The sequence below is a fragment of the Oncorhynchus clarkii genome, chromosome 12 (assembly GCF_045791955.1).
Source record: "Oncorhynchus clarkii lewisi isolate Uvic-CL-2024 chromosome 12, UVic_Ocla_1.0, whole genome shotgun sequence".
Lineage (NCBI taxonomy): Eukaryota > Metazoa > Chordata > Actinopteri > Salmoniformes > Salmonidae > Oncorhynchus > Oncorhynchus clarkii.
The window spans coordinates 56,462,138-56,486,933 of NC_092158.1; the positions used below are offsets into that span (position 1 = coordinate 56,462,138).

At 41.6% G+C, this 24,796-nt stretch overlaps 1 long non-coding RNA gene across 1 annotated transcript in view; it reads left to right on the forward strand.

Annotated features, from left to right (window-relative positions):
* LOC139420844 (uncharacterized) overlaps positions 1–11,011 on the forward strand; it is a 56,640-nt gene extending 45,629 nt beyond the window's left edge. The window contains exon 2 of the long non-coding RNA XR_011635546.1: positions 6,080–11,011. This is a non-coding gene — a long non-coding RNA (uncharacterized lncRNA). The remainder of the gene's footprint in view (positions 1–6,079) is intronic.
* Positions 11,012–24,796: the final 13,785 nt, after the last annotated feature.

Consider the following 24,796-nt stretch of genomic DNA (forward strand, 5'->3'; position numbering starts at 1 on the left):
CTAGTGCCTTATTCATCTCATGTCTCATAGTTTCTGGTGACAGGTGGAACCATGACACTGTACAGCATGGTGCTGTGTAGAACACACTAGTTGTGTTCGAATACTCATGCTAACCCACTAACCATACTATTTGTAATGTAAATTGAGTATGTACTATGATTATTAGTCATAGTATGGATATAGTTAGTATGCCAAAAGTTGCCTTATGTCCTACTACATTTGCCCAAATACTAAGTATACAAGCAGTGGACAATACATCCATGCTTTTGGGGCCTATAATGAAATTCTTCAGAAAATGAGCGTGGCATAACAACATTTTCAGATTTGGAATAAATTATGGAAAATATGCAGCCAAAGTCCAATGAGAGCAGATACAAATTCATTCCTTCAACTAATTATGACAAATGTTTAAAAAAAATGTTAAGCATTGTAATAAAGTATTGACTTTTCAAATGAATTAAGTTACATGTTATGCTGTCTGACAATTTGTTAGCTTCGCTTGCCTTATGAACCGCATAGCATATCATTACAGCAGTTGCTTGTATGTACCGCCGGTATGTACAAATACTTAGGTGTCTGGTTAGACTGTAAACTCTCCTTCCAGACCCATATCAAACATCTCCAATCCAAAGTTAAATCTAGAATTGGCTTCCTATTTCGCAACAAAGCATCCTTCACTCATGCTGCCAAACATACCCTTGTAAAACTGACCATCCTACCAATCCTCGACTTTGGCGATGTCATTTACAAAATAGCCTCCAATACCCTACTCAACAAATTGGATGCAGTCTATCACAGTGCAATCCGTTTTGTCACCAAAGCCCCATATACTACCCACCATTGCGACCTGTACGCTCTCGTTGGCTGGCCCTCGCTTCATACTCGTCGCCAAACCCACTGGCTCCATGTCATCTACAAGACCCTGCTAGGTAAAGTCCCCCCTTATCTCAGCTCGCTGGTCACCATTGCATCTCCCACCTGTAGCACACGCTCCAGCAGGTATATCTCTCTAGTCACCCCTAAAACCAATTCTTTCTTTGGCCGCCTCTCCTTCCAGTTCTCTGCTGCCAATGACTGGAACGAACTACAAAAATCTCTGAAACTGGAAACGCTTATCTCCCTCACTAGCTTTAAGCACCAACTGTCAGAGCAGCTCACAGATTACTGCACCTGTACATAGCCCACCTATAATTTAGCCCAAACAACTACCTCTTTCCCTACTGTATTTAATTTATTTATTTATTTTGCTCCTTTGCACCCCCATTATTTTTATTTCTAATTTGCACATTCTCCCATTGCAAATCTACCATTCCAGTGTTTTACTTGCTATATTGTATCTACTTTGCCACCATGGCCTTTTTGCCTTTACCTCCCTTATCTCACCTCATTTGCTCACATCGTATATAGACTTATTTTCTACTGTATTATTGACTGTATGTTTGTTTTACTCCATGTGTAACTCTGTGTCGTTGTATGTGTCGAACTGCTTTGCTTTATCTTGGCCAGGTCGCAATTGTAAATGAGAACTTGTTCTCAACTTGCCTACCTGGTTAAATAAAGGTGAAATAAAATAAAATGTTAGCTAGCTACCGTCCTAACGTTAGTTGGCTATTAATATATTGAACTCGCCAGTATATTAACTATATGCTATCTAACTAACTACCCAATGTTTATTGACTTGATTATTCAAGTCATTCTTGGCTTAGCTAAGTGGTATAGTCTTTGTGCGTTCTCAATAGACATTGTTAATGAAGTTGTAAGATGTCAAGCTAGTAACTTGTTAGCTATGCTAACAAGCTAGCAAGAAGTTGCATAGCAACAGCATCAACTTCCGGTAGACAGGCAAAGCACTAGTACTCTCAACTGAAAGGAGACCGTTTACATTATACTAAAATGAACTAATAGTATGTAGTATGTACTATACAGTATGTTAGTATGGGTATTCAAACACAGCTACTGTGTACAGAATGGTGCTGTGTAGAACACACTGCCTCCAGAATGATGCTGTGTAGAACTGCGTAGAACACACTGTGTACAGAATGGTTCTGTGTAGAACACCCTGTGTGCAGCATGATGCTGCGTAAATGTCTGCTGCCCACCACTGTATGTCATTTCACATTGGGGCTGCCATGTGAACTTCCTCCCTCTATTATGTACATTGAAATTGTATAGGCCATTGTATGCCAAGCAATTATTTTAGGGTTAGCGACCCTACAGTCCGAAGCAGTTTTTGGTTAAAAAAAAAAGAATCTGTTGCTAAGTATTCGCACGAATAATAAAAGAGACGTGATCATGTCTCAATTTGCAGTGTACAAATTATTATATTATGTTACGGCCCCCCCGACCATCCACTTAGACAAAAATCATCTAGCAGCTGAATCTAGTTTCCTACCCCTGGTCTACAGGTTCTTGGGGGGCACTGAATAGCAAGGGCACCAAACGGGGGTCATGTTTGTGTTGGTGTAGAGGTAGTTGCTGTCAACAGCAGTGCTGCTGAGAAAAGAGAGCCTATGAGTCAGTCTGGTGCGAAATACTATTATCCTTGATCTCTTGAGCCACTCAATTTTGTTGCAGGAAAAGAGGGGACTTCCATTCTCTGGACAACCTATTGTGACCATTAACCAGAAACATTGAACGGAATGATTGCTCTTGACCATTGCTCTTTGTCAGACTGTGAGACGAGACTCTCTCTTCACAGGGGAAACATGGTCTAGAAGGGGGATGTTTAGGGAGCACTGCAGTGGTTGCACACTGCACAGGCTGTGTGAGCACGAGTCAGGTGTACTCATTCTTCGATTGCAGTGAGACTACTGAGACCGAGAACCTCTTTTAGCAAAGCCACTGATGCATCCCATTTATTTAATTAAAAGTTAGTGAGGGAGAACTCTGATGCACCTGTGTCTTTTTCAACTCTTTGAAAAACGGTGAGGTCGAGATAAAGGCAGTGTGGACTTAATGATGTGGTTATGTCATTGTGTTGAGGATGACACTGCAGAAGAGAGGGTTAAAGGGACAAAGCCCTGGAGCAGACCCAGTAGATATCTCCCTGATCTGCTCTTGTCATTCCCTTCACTTTTCGCTTTTATCTTGGTTCAGCAGTAAGCATCACAGAAACCCTGAGTCAGCGGCTATGGGGCTCGAACGAAGGTCACTTCCTGAGTGGCCATCACGTAGAGACGGGCAGTAAACAATGACGTTCATTAAGATGAATCACAATTACACACCTAATTACGCACACATCATACACACAATACAGTACACAGGCACGCACATACAACAAGCACGCACAAAACACACATGCGGTCACGCTTTCTTACTCAACAACACACAATATTGAAGTACCACACAGAACTTGACTAGGTTATCTCGAAATTGATCTGTATTAGCAGTGTAACCTAATGAAGAAGACCAAATGAGCAGATGATGTGTCAGAGTTTGATCTGGACAGAGGAACAGTGTGTTTAATACCATAACAATGTTTCACACTTCCATCTTGGAGGTTGTAACCGAAGAAGGACACATTGCTACACAAGCAGAGCTTTATTTTATTTTTTGACAGTCCGGTTACAAAACTACTTTCTCAGCGTCATTTGACCCATAAGAAGTTCACTAATCTGATTACAATCCTGGGTAACAAAATAAGAAATAAAGGCCTAGCCTTTTCGCTCTTATTTTTGTCTCTTCCCATCTCTATCTCATTGGCTAATTCAATCATTTGTCCAAGACGATTTTGTTTGTTCCCCTTGTTTTTTTCGTTTTATTACAGAGTTGCGTACTTGTGACTTTTCTTCTGATAATTCCACTTATCATGCCAGTATCCGCTGATATACCGCTGATATCCTTCCTGGTAGTGTACAATTAGTACTACCATACATCTACCGTATTGATGGATTCTGTAACTAATAGCCGTATATACTGTTGGTTCAGTCAAGTACAGTAAAATATGTGAATTAGGAGGTGGTTGTGTGATTTGAGGTTATGGCCACATGTTGATGAGGGATTAGAGGGGGCGCTGTATCCTCATACTTGATGAGGAGGAAGACTTCCACCAACTTCCTCTTCCAATTAGTCTTATTCTCTAAGGGCAATATTGCTCTGAGGCCAAAAGCAGGACTGATCTACGGTGCAATTTATAACACTTCCATTCTGGAAAAAATAATAATGCTGTTTTTTGTTTGAAAATGTGCTATACCGTAAACCTAGTAAACCACTTTTCTAGTAGCTTGCTGTGTTTTATAGTGTTAAAGGAAATAAATAATTCAAATAACTATTGCGCTGAGGTGTAAAGGTATTGAATCATATAACACTTGCAATGCAGCAAGTCTTATATTCAAAACCTTTAATTGTGCATTCATTTAGTTTGGAGACATCTTTCACCCCACAGCCATTGATCCAAAATATATGTTTACTGTGAAATACCATGAGAACATTGGTTTAATCAGCAAAACACAACATCATGATATCTTCTCAATTCCTTTGTTGTAACAACCAATTTATCCAATAGCCCCCAAAAAATCAAATAACATTTCAAAATTGCCCTTTAAATGTAATATGCTACAGTACTGTAAACTAACCTGTACCCCTGCACATTGACTCGGTACCGGTACATCTGTATATAGCCTCGATATTGTTATTTTATTGTGTTTCTTTTTATTTTATTCTTTACTTGAGTTTATTTAGTAAATGATTTTCTTAACTCTATTTCTTGAACTGTATTGTTGGTTAAGTGCTTGTAAGTAAGCATTTCACAAGAGGACATACCTAAACCAAACAAAAAGCAAATGTACTTATAATGAGTTTATATAATTAGATTCAAGTATTTTAGTACAAGAAATACATTGACCACTTTCCACAGAACTGCTGCACAAGATTGTCTCAACCAAATCAGCCGATCAATATTTCAATGGTTTATACTCGGCAGGCAATTTCAGTCTATATGTGAGTAGTCAGGGACAAAGCAGCGACATGGGTCTCTCTGAAACCTTGTGTCTGATCTCCAGACAGAGGTAAATGTAATAGTAAGGCTAATGAGCGTCATAGGTCTGAGCAGGCTACCTCAGGATCATGTGTACATTGGAACAGGCTCTTTTGAGCCTAACCCTTTTGTTTTTCTCCACAAACCAACCATGTTCATCTCCAGTAATAGATTCATCCATTCAGATCTGCAGAACACATCTTCACTTTTGCCTGCGGTGGTAGATTCATAGGAGCACCAGTTGACAAAACTCTTTGACAAGTACAATTTGTTCTTTAACTAAAATATATTATCAAAGCAAGTTTTTAAAAACAAATCTGTCAGGTTGTCCACCAGCAAGATGCTAATATAAAGTTTAATATCATAGCGAGATAACAGACAGAACAAATAAAATATTAATTCTCGAGTTGATTTGAGGAAACAGTTTGGTTTTTGTATTTTTTCTTAAAAGCCGATTTTCCAGGATGTTCTTTTCAATGGCCTTAAACATTTTGTATTCCTGGGACCTGACACGTACATGCATTAATTCATTCTGCTGTCCTTAGAATCAGCCCCTACTGAGTTTAGCCTAAAGGGAATGCGGTGGAAGGAGGGATATTTCATTGATTTCTCTACAAAAGGCCTGATAGACAGTGGTGTGCACTCATGGATGCCAAGGGAAGCCAGGTTTCCCCAAAAAACAATTGATATTTTGTCTGTGTTTTCATCATGTTCCTTCAATTTGCAAGAGGCTGGATGTATCTCGCCGGAAAAAGCATCTAAGCGAGTGAAACAGTGCCCATCTGTCTCTGTATGTGTAGGCCATCTATTTGATGCAATCTGGTCATAAAGAGTATGGACATTGTTACCGCCCATAGCATTGAATGCAAGGGAAGTCAACGAGCATCCCTTTGATAAAAAACAGTTTAAATAATAGCCAATCAGGGTTGAGAGCAGATCCCCCACCAGCTGCAACCTGTTCCATAATCAAGACCTGTACAAATACTCAGTCCTGCCACTTCCACACTGCCAGAACGTAATCTCTGCCCAGTCAGTCCATGGTTCTAGTATGTTCCTGTTGTGCCTGTTTTCCCTTGCCTGACGCTGTTTTCCTCTCCGCTACAGTTCTGCGCGATCTGACTCTGGTCCCTGTCTCCAATCAGACTTCTGATCAGTCCTGCTACTCTGTCCTGGATTCCCCAAGCGCTAACCACTAGGCTACCTGTCACTCCACAGAACATTTGTGCCGCCCCGGAGAACACTATATCCTTTCATTTAAATTTGAATTGCAGTTCTGTATCCTGTTCACTACTTCAAATTCCTTTTAAATGGGGTGCGTGCTTAATCCCTTCTGTACTCCCTGTTTATCAATGACTGTGTGGCCATGCACGACTCCAACACCATCATTAAGTTTGCCAACGACACAACGGTGGTCGGCCTGCTCAACAACGACTATGAGACAGCCTACAGGGAGGAGGTCAGAGACCTGGCAGTGTGGTGGACAACAACCTCTCCCTCAACGTCAGTAAGACAAAAGTGCTGATCATGGACTACAGGAAACTAGGAGCTGAGCACACCCCTGTTCACATCGACGGGGCTATAGTGGAGCAGGTCGAGAGCTTCTAATGTTCACATCATAGGATCTATCATGGTCCAAACACACCAACACATTTGTGAGGGAGCATAACAATGCCTCTTCCCCCTTCTACAGCTGCACCATTGAGAGCATCTTGATTGGCTGCATCACCGCTGGTATGGCAACTGCTTGGCATCTGACCGCAATGCGCTACAGAGGGTAGTTCGTACGGCCCAGTACATCACTGGGGCCGAGCTCCTTGCTATCCAGAACCTCTATACCAGGCGGTGTCGCAGGAAGGCTCTAAAATTGGCAAAGACTCCAGCCACCCAAGTCATAGACTGTTGTCTCTGCTGTCGCACAGCAAGCGGTACCAATGCAGCAAGTCTGGAACCAACAGGACCCTGAACAGAGTCTACCCCCAAGCCATAAGACTGCTAAAGAGTTAGTTCGAGTAGCTATTTGGTTAACTCTTTAGCTATCTGCATTGACCCTTTTTGCACTAACTTTTTTGATTCATCACATACACTGCTGCTACTGTTTACGATCTGTCCCTTTATTCCTAGTTATATATACATACAGTGCATTCGGAAAGTATCAAATCAAATGTTTTTGGTCACATACAGATGGTTAGATGTTAACGCGAGTGTAACGAAATGCTTGTGCTTCTTTTTTGTAGACCGTGCATTAATATCTAACAAGTAATCTAACAATTTCACAACTACCTTATACACACAAGTGTAAAGGAATTAATAAGAATATGTACATATAAATATATGGAGGAGAGATGGCATAAAGTACAGTATACACATTTGTGTAACCATTATTTAACTAGGCAAGTCAGTAGGAACAAATTCTTATTTTCAATGACGGCCTACACTGGCCAAACCCAGACGACGCTGGGCCAATTGTGCGCCGCCCTAAGGGACCACTGCACCACTCGGGAGCCCATATGAGATGAGTAATGTAGGGTATGTAAACATTATATAAAGTGGCATTGTTTAAAGTGACTAGTGATACGTATATTACATCAAATTTTTTATTATTAAAGTGGCTAGAGATTTGAGTCAGTATGTTGGCAGCAGCCACTCAATGTTAGTGATGGCTGTTTAACAGTCTGATGGCCGTGAGATAGAAGCTGTTTTTCAGTCTCTCGGTCCCCGCTTTGATCACCTGTACTGACCTCCCCTTCTGGATAACAGCGGGGTGGACAGGCAGTGGCTCGGGTGGTTGCTGTCCTTTTTGGCCTTCCTGTGACATCGGGTGATGTAGGTAGGTGTCTTGGAGGGCAGGTAGTTTGCCTTATTGTTGTGGACGGAGCAGTTGCCGTACCAGGTGGTGATACAGCCCGACAGGATGCTCTCGATTGTGCATCTGTAAAGGTTTGTGAGTGTTTTCGGGTGACAAGCCAAATTTCTTCAGCCTCCTGAGGTTGCTTCTTCACCACACTGTCTGTGTTGGTGGACCATTTCAGTATGTCCGTGATGTGTACTCCGAGGAACTTAAAACTTTCCACCTTCTCCACTGCTGTCCCATTAATGTGGATAGGGGGATGCCACCTCTGCTGTTTCCTGAAGTCCACGATCATCTCCTTTGATTTGTTGACGTTGAGTGTGAGGTTATTTTCCTGACACCACACTCCGAGGGCCCTCACCTCCTCCCTCTCGTCATTGATGGTAATCAAGCCTACCACTGTAGTGTTGTCTGCAAACTTGATGATTGAGTTGTTAAGTGTGCATGGCCACGCAGTCATGGGTGAACAGGGAATACAGGAGAGGGCTCAGAACGCACCCTTGTGGGGCCCCAGTGTTGAGGATCAGCGGGGTGGAGGTGTTGTTTCCTACCTTCACCACCTGGGGGAGGCCCGTCAGGAAGTACAAGACCCAGTTGCACAGGGCGGGGTTCAGACACAAGGCCTCGAGCTTAATGATGAGTTTAGAGGGTATTATGATGTTAAATGCTGAGCTCTAATCGATGAACAGCATTCTTAGATAGGTATTTCTCTTGTCCAGATGCATTAGGGCAGTGTGCAGTGTGATTGCGATTGCGTAGTCTGTGGACCTATTGGGGCGGTAAGCAAATTGGAGTGTGTCTAGGGTGTCAGGTAAGGTGGAGGTGATATGGTCCTTGACTAGTCTCTCAAAGCATGATGGAAGTAATTTCGCTCAGTTACCTTAGCTTTCTTGTGAACAGGAACAATGGTGGCCCTCTTGAAGCATGTGGGAACAGCAGACTGGGACAGGGATTGATTGAATATGTTCGTAAACACACCAGCCAGCTGGTCTGCACATGCTCTGAGGACACGGCTAGGGATGCCATCTGGGCCGGCAGCCTTGCAGGGGTTAACGCGTTAAAATGTTTTACTCACGTTGGCAGTGGTAAAGGCGAACCCGCAGGTTTTGGTAGCGGGCAGTGTCAGTGGCACTGTATTGTCCTCAAAGCGAGCAAAGAAGTTGTTTAATTTGTTTGAGAGCAAGACGTCAGTGTCCGCGATGAGGCTGGTTTTCTTTTTGTAATCCATGATTGACTGTAGACCCTGCCACATACGTCTCGTGTCTGAGCCTTTGAATTGTGACTCTACTTTGTCTTTATACTGACACTTAGCTTATTTGATTGCCTTGCGAAGGGAATAACTACACTGTTTGTTTGTATTCGGTCAAACAGTCAAGGGGTATTCAGACCCCTTGACCTTTTCTACATTTTGTTATATTACAGCCTTATTTTAGTCAATTTTAATTAAAAATATACACAACTGAAATATCACATTTACATAAGTATTCAGACCCTTTACGCTGTACTTTGTTGAAGCACCTTTGGCTCTGAAAGTAGCCTTGAGTCTTCTTGGGTATGACGATACAAGCTTGGCACAACTGTTTTGGGGAGTTTCTCCCATTCTTCTCTGCAGATCCTCTCAAGCTCTGTCAGGTTTAATGGGGAGCATCGCTGCACAGCTATTTTAAGTCCCGGCTCTGGATGGGCCACTCAAGGACATTCAGAGACTTGTCCCGAAGCCCCTCCTGTGTTATCTTGGCTGTGTGCTTAGGGTCGTTGCACTGTTGGAAGGTGAACCTTCAGCCCAGTCTGAGATCCTGTGCGCTCTGGAGCAGGTTTTCATCAATGTTCTCTCTGTGTTTTGCTCCGTTCATCTTTCCCTCGATCCTGGCTAGTCACCAATTCCCTGCCACTAAAAAACATCCCCACAATGTGATGCTGCAACCACCATGCTTCACAGATTGGCTATTAGGCTGGGGGTGAAACCCGAAGGACAGGCTGGCCAACGAACCAATGAGTGTGCAGAACACCTTCCAGAACAGGGACGAGAACTAGGGACCACAGTCTGAGAAAATGTCCACCAGAAGACCATGGATCCGGAAGACGTGCTGCACCATGAGCTGGGCCATCTCCTTGGCTGAGGGTACCTTGGGGAGGGGAATGAAATGGGCGGCTTTGGAAAGCCTGTCCTCCACCGTAAGGACAGTGGTGTTGCCATCAGACGGAGGGAGACTAGTGACAAAGTCCAGAGATATGTGACCAGGGATGAAGCTGGAGTAACTTCCGGGCAGCCTCTCTCCCGGACAACAAAGAATCTAAAACCTTTTTCACCCCAGCCACGAAATCCTCCAGACTAAATCACATGGCAGATTGTTATTCCCACACGAACGTAGCCCAGATGAGGGCCATCCCGGACATCAGCATTATGAGGTATTCTATCCTCGAGCTCCGAGGGAAAGGACGAGGGCTGCAGCTCAAAGATGAGGGAACACTGCGAGAGCAATGCATTCCGGAGAAGGTAAGCGGGGTTCTCGGGAAGCTGGGGTGTCCTGGAGAGACATGCTGCTGACAGCGGGGTTACTGAGGAGCTGGGAGGTTACTGTTGTGGCTGGATGCCTAACAATGTAATTAAGGCACGGTCTGGTAGGCTTGACGAGACACGACGAACTGGCAACCGACAAACAGAAAACGCAGGTATAAATGGGAAAAATGGGCGACACCTGGATGGGGGTGGAGACAAGCACAAGACAGGTGAAACAGATCAGGGTGTGACAGTTATATCTACAACAGCTTTATTTGGACTGATCCTTTCAACACCATACTTCAAAATCTTAGCTTAGTTTGCAGTCATCATCATGAATCAAGTTGACAATCTAATGGCAAATCCTTGTCATATGAAGAGATATAACTAAGAGAAATTATAAATAAAATGCATCGGTGCCATTGTACATAAACATTACACAACAAGTTGGAAATCTCAAATTCAACAATGATTGGTTTGGAAGGAATCAGTGGCTAACTGCAAGCATTGCAATGCAAATCACTAACCTGATATTGTAACGGCCGCCGTACGTGGAAGAAGGTGAGGACCAAGGTGCAGCGTGGTATGTGTCCATATTTATTAAATGAACACGGAAATAACAAAATAACAAAGAGAAACAACCGAAAACAGTTCTGGCTGGTGCAGACACACAACAGAAAACAGAAAACAATCACCCACGAAACACAATAGAAAACAGGCTACCTAAATATGGTTCTCAATTAGGGACAACGATTGACAGCTGCCTCTGATTGAGAACCATACCAGGCCAAACACAGAAATATTAAATCATAGAAAAAGTAACATAGACAACCCACCCAACTCACGCCCTGACCATACTAAAACAAAGACAATAAAAGAACTAAGTGACAGATATTCACTAACGTGACAGATATTCAGTGGAGTGGGTGTGTGTTCCCAAGTCTGGGTTTAACGGTCTCTTTTCCAAGTTCGAAAATATTAACATTCAGCATTACTTCTGCCGTGCTCAAAACAACTGGAAACTCAGACCTGGGAAATTTGTTTTCATTGAGTTCAAAACAACTGGGAATTCTGGGTAAAGAACGAGCTCCGACTGGGAAAATAAGTTTTGAACGGTCATCCAACTCGGAATTGCAAGTCGGGAACCCCTTTCTAGAGCTCTGACCTGAAGATCACTGATGTCATCATGATTCAACCTTGTTTTTTTTCTGAGTTCCCGGTTGTCTTGAAAGTACCATAAATCCAGAGAATGCCAGACTTTAATGGCAAAGTTTGATGACAAAATTTGCCCATGAAGGACCACCTTTCTGTTCAAGTGAGCACAGCACAACAAGGTGAGTCCGAAAATGTCTGGTATGCTGCTGCATAAATTATGTAATATGCCAAGGAGATATGTGTACTGTAGCTAAGAAAGTAATACTAAGTACATGTTGTGTAGTAAGATGTTAGTAGCCAACGTGCCTCCCCTAATAGTTTGGTCCTGTTTCCCTCCTAATTTTCTCTACTGTTCTGATTTGGTGCTGCACATGTAGCATGTAGCCTGTTTTAGAGAAATGCAATCATTGAGCTTTCATTGTCTGCTTATATTCCCCCTTCATTTATCCTACTTTTCTGACTTGGTGTACAGGGAGAATACGGTAGGAACAGCCCATGTTCTGAATTCTGTTCGCTGTACACTTCAAAAGTGCTGAACAAATAGTTATATTGACTACGTCCATCCTAGCTCGCTCATTAATGTCTTAATCGAAATTACGGATTGCCTCTTATATGCTCATTGTCCCCTTATGCCATAGTTTGTACAGCTCAATTTTCAGTAGAAACCACATGTGTTTAATAAACCAATTAGGCACATTTGGGCAGTCTTGATACAACATTTTGAACAGAAATGCAATGGTTCATTGAATCAATGTAAAACTTTGCACGTACACTGCTGCCATCTAGTGGCCAAAATCTATATTGCACCTATGCTGGAAAAATATATTATGGCCTTTCGCAAAGATAATGGTGCAAAGATAATGGTACAAAGATAATACCCCAAAAAACTGTTTTTTTTTCTCTGTATTATCTTTTACCAGCTCTAATGTGTTATATTCTCCTACATTAATTTCACATTTTCACAAACTTCAAAGTTTTCCCCTTCAAATGGTTTTCAAGAATAAGCATATGCTTGCTTCAGGTCCTGAGCTACTGGCAGTTCGATTTTTATTTAACCTTTATTTAACTAGGCGAGTCAGTAAAGAACTAATTCTCATTTACAATGACAGCCTACCGGGGAACAATGGGTTAACTGCCTTGTTCAGGGGCAGAACAAAATATTTTTACCTTGTTAGCTCAGAGATTTGATCCAGCAACCTTTCAGTTACTGGCCCAACACTCTAACAACTATGCTACTTGTGGCTCAAGATTTGGTTATGTCATTTTAGGTGAAAACTGTAAATGAGGCTGAACGAACTGCCAGACAAGGCTCCACTGATATCCAGGTGTAGCAGTGGTAAGGTGTTGGGACAGCTTTATGTAGGCCCTAACAGTGTTTGGGCACAGTTTGTCACCGTTCTAGTGCAATTAATGTGTTGTGTTGTGTTGCGTAGTGGGTTTGCTGGCATGCATCTAAAAATAAAAATAAGTATTTTGCCCCACCAAGATTTACAGGCTAAAATCTCCGCTGATGAAGCCCAAAACAAGCTTTAGTGGAACTTCTAGTTTCCTTTCCGAGCGCAAAGGCTTTGATTTATCCCGCTCCCTTATATCAAGACGTACAGTACTAACAAACGATATTCTGACAATTAATGGCAAAAAAAAATACTTTTCAGCAGCAGTGCCCTAGCTACCCTGTCCCTGGTCTGATGAAATGGCAAGTCATAACTCATTCACCTGGAACCAACAGTGCTACCTGAACGTAGAGTCACCTCCTCATCAAGAGAACACAAGGGGTATAAGGAGCAGTCTGTCAGTCACCCTGCCCTGGCTGGCTGGCTGGCTGTCTATTGTGGCTCCGTGCTTCTGGCAGAGAGAGCATGCTCTCTTCACACTGGAGCAGTTCCCTTAATACACATTGCCTTTTACTGAGAGTGGAAGCCACAGTGGAAAACTACTCAGGGTAATAACAGATGGATTAACAGTAAATGAACACATGCAGTGCTGACCACTGAATGTAATCATCACCATGGAAACAACATTACTTCCTTAATGTTGCATTATTCATGTCTGTCCAGGTAACTCAGATTTCTGCATAGACCATGCATTTATATCAATGTGAGTTTGGTTTCAGCCCATTTTTAAAAAGCCTTTATGGTACCTTAAAATCACATATATCTCTCAAACTCATCTTGCTGTCCATGTTGTTTAAGTTTTATATTGTGAAGAAAGGTGATTACCGTACTTGGCATTCACTTTTTCTGGTATTGAGTTGACCTTGTGTAATAGTGACGTTACTTCAGCTTCACACCACAGATTAGTGACCTTACCTGGAAGTGATGTAATAAAACATTCCCCGGAGACAGAGTGGCAATTCCAGCCTTCGCTGCCCACCGGCCCTTCAGCCCACCACCGTGGGTTTGGTGTATCTTGGGGTTTATTTATGGGGCCTGTTTTACAGGTCTATATGATTTGCTGCAACTGGTTGCTGCTGATGTTTTTGTTCTCTCTGTGTGTTGAGCCTGCTCTTTTCCAGCCTTAGGGGGCTCTCTCCCGCTGAGCTCCATGGCATTCATCATCCCAGACAGTGTCACTGCTGTAAAAGTCTATCTCTGGCCGTGTCACATGTGACTCATCTGAGCTCATGGGCAGGGATGACATCCCATCACCCCCTCTGCGATTTATCTCCTTCCCATTGAGACACCAGATTGAACACCTGGGAAATGAGCTGGAGTCTGGGCGAAAAGTTTTGGAATCCTGCTCTCAGGGTACCAGCCCCCATGTCGTGTCTGCTGCTGTGGGCAGCTGCCGTGAAGCGTTGCATGGGCACCGATCACTAGGCATACCTCACCCGTGTTATAGGCATACCTCACCCATGTTATAAAATGAACCTCATAACAGGAAAACCACATTTGTTAAAACAGCCAGCTTCAGTCAGCTGATTCTAGCCATCCCTTCTGGTTAGTTCTAGTCGGCAGATTAGTCTACCATTCAGAGGACCCCCACTTTATTAGTGTCTTATTGGTCAAAGTCACGCCAAATACTTATCACCATACCACATTCTCAGTTATCTTAACCATGAGTGGTCAGATGTGTGTGTGTGTGTGTGTGATGTGTGTGTGTGAATGTGGACATCTTCTTCCATTTAATTAACTCCCCTTAACCTGGACATCCGCCTCATTGGTTATCCGTGCAGTTGGTCCTTTTCATGGTAGGAATGTAAAACAAAACATCCAAAGAAAAGTATCATTACATGAACTTTTCAGAGTGCTGGTACTGTGTTCAGCTGTTAGATGAATCATACCAAGTTCCTAATTTGAGTCCCATAGCTGGCATGGCCAGCAGCAGTATCAATCTCTAGCCAGAGAAAGGACAACAAGGACAACAGGGCCATCCCTTTGCATTTTGTTAACACCTTCTGTTTGAAGATTTATTATCAATAATTGAGGTATCTAAAATGGATCAAAACAAATCAAATTTGATTTGTTACATGCGCCGGAAAAAAACAGGTGTAGACCTTACAGTGAAATAAAAGCAGAACCTTGCATTAGCTGGAACAGTATGTTTAGTTACACCTTATGAATAGACATTGCCTGAGTCTTAATTCAAAATCTTGATATTTATATATAAAATATATTTATTGTTATTATATGGTGGGGGTTGACTTTTATATAGTCTAACCTTCACATCTAGGATGATACCTTTGTGAGTCACAACACCCCAGACAGCAATGAATCACCCTTCAGAAAGTCCTGGACTGGAAACCATATCTACGATCAGAGGGTTAGAAAATAGAATTTACTGTCAAAACATATTTCGCCGGATCCACTCATAAATTACATAAATGGATGCTGGAGCAAAGTCAAACATAGTAGCCTTGGATAGATATTGTCTTTGTTTTCCTAGTCTCATATTTCCCTGGGTCACCAATCCTCTGATATGTACTGGACTTTTATGAATTGTTCTCTCCATAATGTCAGTGTTTTACTGATGTCATCTCACATGTTAGGTGCCACTGAAAACTAAATATTCATTTAAAAAAAGTGAAGACTTAAACAATCTGTAATAACACAATAAGGTTAGACACATCCATTCAGGAATTTAAAGTTGCTATGGTAATCATAACTAGCTATGCTGTGATCGGTTCGATCCTATAATAATTGTCAACTACTGTGTATTCCAGGGACCTTTACCCACGATGAAGACACCATCTCTTGGAAGGGGCATGCTGTGTTGCCATAGAGATTATTCGGGGTTACCCTGGGGGTCAGGTGTGGGGCTACACCAATGCCATGATTACTGTATATATATGATAACCTTTGTATGCTTGCAATGTGCAATGATGGGTACATGGAGATGTACTGCTTTAGTTCTCAGGCTGAGAATTGTCTGCACCTGCTGATAGTCACACAGGCTAAAGGCCGAGATAGCAGAGTGAGAAACCACAGTCTAGGCATGTTTTTCTCATCTTAGATACTTTATATGTAATCCAATGCAACAATGACTACTGAGGTATACTGTATGTGAAACTCTGTCTGCAATTGCATTTTATTACTAAAGAGTTTTATACCAAGGTTCCTGTGTCTGTGTCATCTATCTGGAAGTCTGATTGTTAAAGGAAACTTACATCACCCCATGCAAAGGACCACCCAACAAGATGACAGGTGACATCAGCCTTGGGATCACCAACCCCCATTACAGGCCTTCTGGTGGTGGATGTTAGCCTTGTGAGATAGATAAGCAGCCTACAGTATGCTTCTCATAATGCTCTCAGTTGAGCAGAAGCTTTCGGTATGGGGCTCAAAACATTTCAGTCCTGAACCTTTAATGGGCCTGTCCCAAACAGGATTCTATCCAACCTATTTGTGAGAGTAAAGTATGTCAGAAATAAAACATTGATGGAAACAGCTAAATTGTCGATAAATATTCCAGATGTCAATCAAATAAAATATACTAGACAAGATGGAATCTTTTTCTGTCAGTAAAATTAATTATGCAAGAAATGGCAGTGGAAACCTCTTTATGCACAAATATTTACATCATAACCATCATATCGAAGTAAAATTGGAGACACGCGATGACATGTGTGGTCCTCTCACTATGACTCGGGAAAGCATGCAGTTTATTAGGCTGCAAAGTAAATACATTGTGATGTACTTCACAGGGTGTTGAAAGTGCACGGTGATGAGATTTCCAATAAATATCAAGGGTCTTATTCTGGTGACATGATGATCGATGCTTGGCTGCCGATTGACAAATAAAAAGAATGTAGCTCTTTTCTCCATAATAATCTCATCGTGTAGGTAGCCTATACCCGCACTGTATCTGCAAGCTGTTAGCTAGAACGCAAGTGTCAAGACCAGTGTGCACATTCGCTATATAACGCAACATTCTTTCGGACAAAACAAATTGTATTTTTTTATTCAGGACATGAGAATTTAACGGCTAAATCTATTTTTATGTGCATTATGTCATCACGCACAGCTTTTTATCCGCAATTCAATTTGATGGAACAGATCTCTGGTTGGAAAATTCGCATATTGCTTATATGTGGATTTTACAATTGTCGCACTAAAATCTGTCAACAATTGGATGGAAAACCTTTTTTTTCCCCGGTAACACCATCTGCAGTTCCGGCTCTTGTCATTGCCAATTTGACTAGACTACAGCGGTCAATTTGCATTACAATAGTGAATTACATGTCTTTGATGTTTTCTATTTTGGATAGACTTGATCACTATTGAATCCTCGACTGATATGAAATAGTAGAGTTTCTAGGAAGCAGTATTTAAACCAGTGATTAAACGAAACATGATACCTGAGGTGTGTTCAACAAACTCTGTTTGAAAAAAACACAGTTAGCTGCTAACGATTAAGAGCACATTCCTTGTTGATCTCACCTCAGATCATCTGACAATATCACTAACCTTTTTCGGTGTCTTGATTGATACCAATTAACTTTTTTTTGCCATGAATTGGAACAGTGCCTCATTTTTTTATTTTATTTTTACATGTCCCTAGAAATATTAAAACATTTTTGTTATAGATTATAAAACTATATGAATAGTTTTAATTGCTTTCACAAAACCGCCAAGCCTGATCTGAATTGCCTTGACTAGAGTGGTGCATTGTACAGTGCACCACTGAATCCCCACCCGCACCGTGTGCCCTGTGTACCCAGCCTCTCACCTAGTCAGACTGCTCTCTGTTACCTGGCCCTGCTCCAGCTCCCTGAGTAGTCCAATCAAAAAAGCCAGATAGGAATGTATCTGAATCTAACAGCAGGACTGAAGGTTATCACCCTTTTATTCGTTATGTTTTTCTTTACTTTTCTTTCAAGATATCATCAAATTATTCCTACACACCTGCAAGGATCAACTTCAGATGTGTGAGTGCTTTTCCTATGTCGGTGTTATCTAAAGTCTGTCATTTAGATAACCTCAGTGAGACTCGGTCCAATCCACAGGCTTTATTATCACCTGAAATTAACACCAGGTAGGAGTGTCTCTTCTATGCAAAACCTCTTTCTTTACTAATGATTTCTTTATATAAATACGTATGTATGTCCTAACATTGTTGGTGCTATTGGAGAATGGCAGGTGTGTGAGGGGAGCAGTGAGCGAGTCCGGCTGTCCATGAAGATGAATCTCCAACAATTAGGACTTTTTACCAACTGATGAAAGTGAATTAGACCGTGTGGGAGGAGCATGGAGGTATAAGTGAGTATACAGCTGAGAGTGCTGATTCAGTTACCCCCCTCATCCCCCAGTCTCCTCGCTCTTGTACCATGCTGCTGTGACACTGCAGGATGCAGCATTTATCTGCAAAGCCCCAAATTAGATAAAGGAGTTCAATACACCAGGGGGCAGCCACCATCACCACCCCCATAACACGCACCTGCACCTCTAATGAAGATATTTTCTTCAACAGCGTGCCAAATGAATTAATGTCGGATTCCAAACAACGCTAGGTTGACACTAATGTTTTCCTCCCCCTCTCTCCTTTTTCTTGATCAGCTAGTCAGATTAAGGTGCTATTTTAGCTAAGGGAAAATAGCTGATTAAGATTTGAATGTTGCAGAGGTTCTTGAGCACACATGACTGATGTGTTGGAGCACTAGAGGGTATTAACGGCCCAGTTCATCCGTTGATCAAAACCGATGACCGCTGTGAGAGAGTGTTACGTCATGTACACGGCGGCATCATTTTCAAATCAATGTGAGTCGGTCAGACGTGATTAGCTTTTTATTGGACTCTTAGGCAGTTGCAAGGATCCAGTTTATAAACGTACTCCCAGACTGAGAAGAATGCTTCGTGTCCAGGAATAGGCTTCATAGTGTTGTTTATCCAACTTCCCCATAGTGTTTGAGACAGATCGTAACACAACTTAATAAGGCTGGGATAGAGCAGTTGCTTAGAGCTTACTTTTGTCTCCTCAATAGAAATGACATATGTTCCTAAATTGTCAAAACTGTGAGGACAGACGCTGGAAGACGAGAAGCAAGTACAGTGAGTGAATATTTAATAAATGACGGACATGAAACAAGACAAGGACAGCGTCTGGACAGGGGGAACAAAACAACATTAATGCAGACGCAGGGAAGAAACTGAGGAAGTGACAGATATAGGGGAGGCAATCAATGAAGTAATAGAGTCCAGGTGAGTCCCATGAAGCGTTGATGAGCGTAACGATGGTGACAGGTGTGCGTAATGATGGGCCACCTGGTGCCAGAGAGGGGGAGCGGGAGCAGGCGTGACAAATACTGCAATGAAAATGGACTACGCCAGACTGTGTGTATCTTTGATTTGTGTACTCAAATGTTGTTTTTATTAGGATGCTGAGATTAGTCATTATTCCTATGAAGTCCAAATCTACTGCTGGCTGTTTCCAGCTGTCAATTCATGTCTCATCCTTCATTAGTTTGTTACCTTCCCTTCCCTTCCCTGTGTTGATGCTGAAAACAGATAAAGCTGTGAAAGTCTCGCTCAAATAAACAGCACTTTTTAAGAGATTAGTTTACCAAAACCTTAACCCACAGCCAGGTCAGTGATGTTCAATCTCTAGGTGGTTGTGATTGTTAAACACCTGTAAATCTAAGCAGTTGGGGGGAGGGGGTTCTAAGCCATCATTGGAATTGTTTTAAGATGGTCATGCTCTGGATCATTTAGCTATTTGATTTTGAATTTTAGGACCCCTTTAGGTCAATTTTTTTAAATAATGTTTTGAGGGAATACAATATTGAATTTGGCCTTTTCTACTATAGCCCAGAAAAACGCATTGAATAACACATTCATAAATGGCAAGAAAGACAGTGAAGAAAAATTATAATAAGAAACAAGTATTTAGCTCTGCTACCTTTCACCGCATATGCAGAAGTGCAACATTGGCAGATGTGGTGGATTGAGATGCAACCAATGCAAAAAAACATATCTCTAGTTTAAACTGACGGATTTGGGGATTTTTTTATAATGTTACTTAACTTTCTGACTGATATCTTGAGATGTTTCTTCAATATATCCACATAATTTTCTATCCACATAATTTTCCATCCTCATGATGCCATCTATTTTGTGAAGTACACCAGTCCCTCCTGCAGCAAAGCACCCCCCACAACATGATGCTGCTTCACGGTTGGGATGGTGTTCTTCGGCTTGCAAGCCTCCCCCTTTTACCTCCAAACATAACGATGATCATTATGGCCAAACAGTTCTATATTTGTTTCATTAGACCAGAGGACATTTCTCCAAAAAGTACGATCTTTGTCCCCATGTGCAGTTGCAAACCGTAGTCTGGCTTTTTTATGGTGGTTTTGGAGCCGTGGCTGCTTCCTTTCTGAGCGGCCTGAATGCATATCTGTATTCCCAGTCATGTGGAATCCATAGATTAGGGCCTAATTCATTCATTTCAAATGATAGATTTCCTCATATGTAACAGTAAAATATTTGAAATTGTTGCATGTTGCATTTATATTTTTGTTCAGTATAGGGGTTAAAATACTATATCCTTTATTCTGTGGGCATTTTCACAGGTATTATTATTGCATCAACTTTATGTATCAAAGAAATTGACATTGGGACAACTTATTTGAGGTTTAAAAATCTATATTTTACAGACTCAGCAACCAAAACACAATGTTGATAAATTAAGTTTTACACGCAGGGCTGTTTCCTTCCACACAAGAGACAACCATGTAATCTAATATGTCCAAAGAGCTCAAAGGCCCTTGGATGGGCTGCCCCTCCCCATCTCCCAGATGAATGCCAAGGAACATTTATTTGTGGACATGATAAACTGCAAACTCATCCGAAAAATGTTAACAGAGCTACTGAATTTTCACCAGTGATACATGAATAATGCCATATGAATAGAACTTAATTCCCTTAGCGGGAAAGCTAGTGTGGAGCTCCCTACATGTCTTGGAAGGAATTCCAGAAGCCTTTCATCATCTCTGTCTTTTATTATTTTTGTATTTATATATTTTGTATTTTTTTAGATGGTGGATCAGCTTTAATATTGCGTATAGATTGTTGCTTCCTTCAATGTAATTGTCTGCATCATTTCCAATCCCCCAAATATTTTTGGGGTAAATATACTGTATATATAGATATATATATATATATCTATATATACATACATACACATACCCACATATATACATACCAGTCCAGAGCGTCCGGCAACAGTACCCAGTCCAGAGCGTCCGGCAACAATCTACAGACCGGAACCTCCTACGACGGGCCGCAGTCCGGAACGACGGGCCGCAGTCTGTAACCTACCACGACGGGTCACATTCAGGAAACTACCACGACGGGTCGCAGTCCGGAACCTACCACGACGGGCCGCAGTCTGTAACCTACCACGACGGGTCGCAGTCCGGAACCTACCACGACGGGTCGCAGTCCGGAACCTACCACGACGGGTCACAGTCCGGAACCTACCACGACGGGTCACAGTCCGGAACCTACCGCGACGGGTCACAGTCCGGAACCTACCACGACGGGTCGCAGTCCGGAACCTACCACGACGGGTCGCAGTCCGGAACCTACCACGACGGGTCACAGTCCGGAACCTACCGCGACGGGCCGCAGTCCGGAACCTACCGCGACGGGTCACAGTCCGGAACCTACCGCGACGGGTCGCAGTCCGGAATCTACCGCGACGGGTCGCAGTCCGGAACCTACCGCGACGGGTCGCAGTCTGGAACCTACCACGACGGGTCACATTTCGGAACCTACCACAACGGGTCGCAGTCCGGAACCTACCACGACGGGTCGCAGTCCGGAACCTACCAATCCGGATCTGCCAGAGTCTCCCTCTAGTCCGGATCTACCAGAGTCTCCCTCCAGTCCGGATCCGCCAGAATCTACCTCAAATCCAGAGGTGCCACTCACTCCAGACTCGACCATCAGTCCAGTGGTGTCCTCTAGTCCGTGGTCGGCGGTGAGGGTTCCCGCTCCAGAGACATTAAGTAAGGGTGAAGTGGAGCGGGGTTCACGTCCTGAGCCAGAACCGCCACCTCGGAGTCATGCCCACCCACACCCACCCATATAGGTTTAGGTGTGCGGCCGGGAGTCCACATCTTTGGGGGTGTTGGGTATTGTCACGCCCTGACCTTAGTATTCTTTGTTTTCTTTATTGTTTTGGTTAGGTCAGGGTGTGACATGGGTGATGTATGTGTTTTTGTACTGTCTAGAGGTTTTGTAGGTTTATGGGTTCGTTTACTATCTAGGTGTTTATGTATGTCTATTGTTGCCTAGATTGGTTCTCAATTAGAGGCAGCTGTTTATCGTTGTCTCTAATTGGGAACAAAATTTAGGCAGCCATCTGCTTTGAGTATTTCCTGGGTTATTATCTATGTCTATGTCTAGTTGCCTGTGTCTGCACATTTAGATTATATAGTGTCACGTTCGTTTGTTATTTTGTATAGTTTGTTTAGTGTCTATCTTTATTAAAAGTAACATGTATTCATATCACGCTGCGCCTTGGTCTCCTCACTACGACGATGGTGACACTATTGGTTGCAAGATTTTTGTATAATAATTTCAATAGAAAAATTCTAAGTTTTGAATCTGGTGTCGTTTTGCGTGTCATTTCATAAACCATGTGCCATGGAATCGTTACATCGAAAATCTCTTCCCAACTATTTTGCAAATTATATGGCACAGCTGTCAATTTTTTGGTCTTTAAATGAAACTGGTATATATTTTTGTTTACCACCATTTTCTTGAACCAATTTTGGTCTTTAATGCAGACAGACAAGTTCCTTACCTTTTCTCCCTTCCACTTGCCTCTTCCATTTTTGTGGTAATGCTGCAATTAGTTGGTTGTAATTTTGGGTAGAACATGTCTGTATTAACTGCATGTGTGACATAAATCTACCGGTCCTATTTATGATATCATTTACAAAGATTATACCTTTTTATCAATTAGTATATTTGAGTTTAACCACAATATTTGTTGTATTATTTGCTCTGTCTTTTCAGGTGGATTAAACTGAAATTGCAACCAACTTTCTATGGCTTGTTTAAAAAAATAACGATATATCGTAGATTATTTCATTTTCAAATAACCAAAAGTGAGCGGTTGTAATCTGAATAAAGTGAAAAAGGTCACTCATGAACATGGGGTGAGACATTCTTACTAATTTACTAGAGAACCATTTCGGATTTAAGTATAACTTTTGTATGACTGATGCCTTTTCATGAGAGGTCGATTGCTTTAATATTTAATCATTTCTGCCCTCCTAATTCATATTCGTTATATAAATAGGCCCTTTTAATTTTGTATGGCTTGCCATTCCAAATCAATTTGAATATTTTTTGCTCACAATTTAAAAAGCAGGTTGCTAGGTGTAGGCAAAACCATAAGCAAATGGGTAAACTGTGATATGACAAAATAGTACATCAGGGTGATATTTTCACAAATATACAGGTATTTCCCTTTCCATGGTATCAAGATCTTATCTATTTTTGCTAACTTTCTATTAAAATGTATCGGAGTGTGTCATTTATTTATTTTGGAATATGTATACCGAGAATGTCCACATCCTTGTCAAACAATTTTAATGGTAAACTACACGTTAATGTAAAAATTAAATGTTTTTGTGATCCAATACGTATCATAATTTGGTTTTAATCTAGAGGTTAGAAAAAGTATCTAGATCCTCTGAGGCTGTGGAGGGATTCGAATTGTGGTTTTAAAAGAAAACATGAATCATCAGCGTACAATGACACCTTTGTTTTTAAGCCATAGATTTCAAATATTTTAATATTATTGTTGGATCTAATTTTAACAGCTAACATTTCGATGGCAGTAATAAATAGATATGCCGATATTGGACAACCTTGTTCTACTCCTCTTGACAGTTTAAAACTTTCTGAGATGGAGCCATTATTTACTATTGTACACCTAGGATGACTATACATAACTTCAACTCATTTTATAAGAGATTCTCCAAAATTTAAATATTCCAGGCATTTATATATAAACTCCAGTTGTACTATATCAAAAGCCTTTTCAAAGTCAGCTATGAAAACCAGGCCTGGTTTCCCCAATATTTCACGATGTTCTATTGTTTCCTATGCTTGTCTTATATTATCTCCAATGTATCGTCCATGTAAAAAAAACTGTAAGATTAGGATTAATAATATCTGACAAAAAACTTTTGAATACTATGCGCTGAGCATTTAGCTAGTTTTTGCATCACAACACTGTGTAAGAGGCCTCCGATTTTTTTTATATACCTCTTGAATACTGTTTCAGTAATAATGAAATCAGACCTTCTTGTTGAGTGTCCGATAATCTACCATTTATATTGGACTGTTTAAAACATGCTAATAAAAAAGTTTGGTATACTTCCACTGGAATGCCATCCTGCCCTGGAGATTTCCCAGACTTAAAGGCTTTAATTGCATCAAGAAGTTCCTCCTCTGTAATTTGGCCTTCACATGAGTCTTTCTGTACAGATGCTAATTTTACATTATTAATAGGAAAATAATCCATGCAATTCTCCATCTCTGTTTCTTTTAGTATCTCAAAGGCTGTCCAGTGCATGTTGACAACATATGCTGCTTGGTGTCTTAAGACTTAATTCACAGGCTGAAAAGATTACATGTACTCTAGTTGTGATGTACACAACTGTTGAAAAGTTTGGGGTCACTTAGAAATGTCCTTGTTTTTCATGAAAACATACATGAAATGAGTTGCAAAATGAATGGGAAATATAGTCAAGATGTTGACAAGGTTATAAATAATGATTTTTATTTGAAATAATTGTGTCCTTCAAACTTTGCTTTCGTCAAAGAATACTCCATTTGCGGAAATGACAGCCTTGCAGACC